The sequence below is a fragment of the Aulonocara sp. 'chitande type north' Nkhata Bay genome, linkage group LG15 (genome assembly GCF_057382095.1).
Source record: "Aulonocara sp. 'chitande type north' Nkhata Bay isolate Kocher_YH1m ecotype deep benthic linkage group LG15, A_spYH_male_GT1.1, whole genome shotgun sequence".
Taxonomy (NCBI): Eukaryota; Metazoa; Chordata; class Actinopteri; order Cichliformes; family Cichlidae; genus Aulonocara; species Aulonocara sp. 'chitande type north' Nkhata Bay.
In genome coordinates, this window is record NC_141358.1 from 15,664,566 (window position 1) to 15,667,010 (window position 2,445).

Consider the following 2,445-nt stretch of genomic DNA (forward strand, 5'->3'; position numbering starts at 1 on the left):
TCTCAGAATTATTAATCTAAGGGGACAGTGTATTTTGCGGGAAGAATTGGAAGGAGCTGGATAGAAGGCATTTACGTGGATATACATGGACATTTAGGGGCCCCTCATGCTGGCCCTCATGCTGTCAAAGGAATGAATCAACAGCCAGTCTGTGGAAGTTTTAGATATATTTTTTTTTATTAAACAAAATGATATAAATTCTAATTGGACCATGACCTCAGTGGGTAAACACATCATGTTCACTGGTGAGCATAATATGAGGTGGTTCATAAAGACTCTCTGGTTTTAGGAAACAAACTGGTCTATAATGCATAGATGTGTTGAAGGTTGAAAAGGCTTTACTGTGTGCAGGCTTCTCGCTACCCACTGTCTGTCAATTTTGGACTAAAAACACATTTAAAAGAGCGACAGAACTAATTGAACATTCAGTAGTAGTCACGGCATCTCCACCATTACAGTTACATGATCCTCTTCTCACACACAACCTGCGGCGTTAACTCTGACCTCTGAATGACACTGTGTTACTTGGATAATGGCGGCAATAGAGTTGCTGCTACACTGTGACAAACGGAGGGGATCGTGACAAATATGTTAAGCAGAACGGCTCATTTGGAGTCCCGTACATGTTGAAGATGTCGACCCAGCATGCAAAATGGCCCTGAGCGGATCCTGACCTCCCAAGGACACATAGGCCAAAATCCTTGACTTACACCAGGCCGGCAGTCAGACAGGTATTAAATGGGGGCCGGCAGCGACACAGAAAGCTACCCCCCTGGCTAGAACGCCTAATACCCTGCAGTGCAAGCTTTTATCTGGCAGACCTCAGTGGCCCACCTGAGAGCAGAGCCAGTTGGGGAGCAGAGTGTTAAGCTGTTGGCTGTCGCTGTGTCATGTCTGTGTGTTAACAGGAAACCCAGGCTATATTGCTGCTGCTACTGCTTTATCTGAGGGTTTCTGTGAGATGCGTGTTGCAGTTTGATGAGTGTTTCTTGCTGCAGTGCGAGAAAGGGAGAGAGGGAGAGGGAGAAGCAGAGCATCCCTTCACATCAGGGCTTCGCATTTGCTGCTGTTTCCAGCACAGCTGCATACAAATTTGCACATGAGCGAAGCACGTGCACATGCAATCACACATTCCAAAATGCAGACATGCATTCATGGGCGCACACACAGTCACACACACACACACATATATGCATGCGGCGCACTCAGTGAGAGAGGGAAGTGCTTCACTGACCCAGCTCGGCAAGATAAGGCTGCTCTGCAATTCAGAAATATGCAACCTGCATGTTAACAATCCCTGGAGCGCAGCCTCCCCAGGGCGCTCTGCCTCCTCTCTCAGCCTCCCCACACCCCTTGCTCTCTGTGTACCCATCCTCTCCCTCCCTCCACAGACCTCTTCATCCATCCCTCCATCCCTACAGCCACACCTCGCCTCACCTGACTGCAAATACAGAAACAATAGAGAGAGGAAGAAAACTGAGGCTGGATATTCTCAAAGAATGAGAGAGGGGAGAGAGCTGCTGAGAGCATGTGCAGAGTCCCAGTGAGCTGCTTAGTGCAGAGTAGGGGCAAGAGGGCTCGGGGAGGCAAAACACAACATATGGAAGACTAATGAGGTTCTATTTGAAGGGCTTCTCAAAGAAAGGTTAGACAAGGCCAAACATAAGGGGATGTGGGAGGACGAATTTAAGGGAAAACTGAGTGATCAAACTGGGCAGGAAGGCGAGATGATAGCCAGAGAGTGTGCTGTTGAGTGGGAAGGGGAGCATAAACAGTGAGGAAAAGAGAGAAAGAATGCACAGATCCACTCTCAGCAGTAGAGGGAGATTGTCAGGTTTACGCTCTGGAGATGCTATGGAGAGTGACACGTCCACACGACACAGGCATAACGCACTGGCTTTGATACTAATATCAGTCTTTTTAGTGGGAGGTTGATGAAATTTGCATTTAGATTGAAATGACTTGGGAACGGCCAGGAGACCACAGAGTGCTACAGAAAAGGAAGAGGGAAGCAAGGGGAGAGGTGGGATGTCTTTTTAGTCACGGCTATGAGATTCTTTCGCTTTTAGTTTTTTCACCCTCCCCCAACAAAACAAACAAACAAACAAACAAACAAACAAACAAACAAACAAACAAACAAACTCTCACATGCACTTAACAACATGTCCATTCCTCACGTTCTCTGTGTGCCAGCACAGCCTTGCTGAGCCACACATGCCCGGCCCTGTCGTCTGCAAATTTCAATTTTACTTTGTCTTTAAGGACACAGGGGCAGCTCTGCACGCCACCCACATCTCCTCTCCTTCTGTGCTCCTACTACACACGCCTGACATTTGCATTGTCCAGAGGCAGAGGAGCTATGAGGAGGAGGTGGGTAGTGCGCTCAATTTGCGCCTTAATCACATTAAAACGGCCCTGTTCAATTTTCTAAACGATTTAACGAGG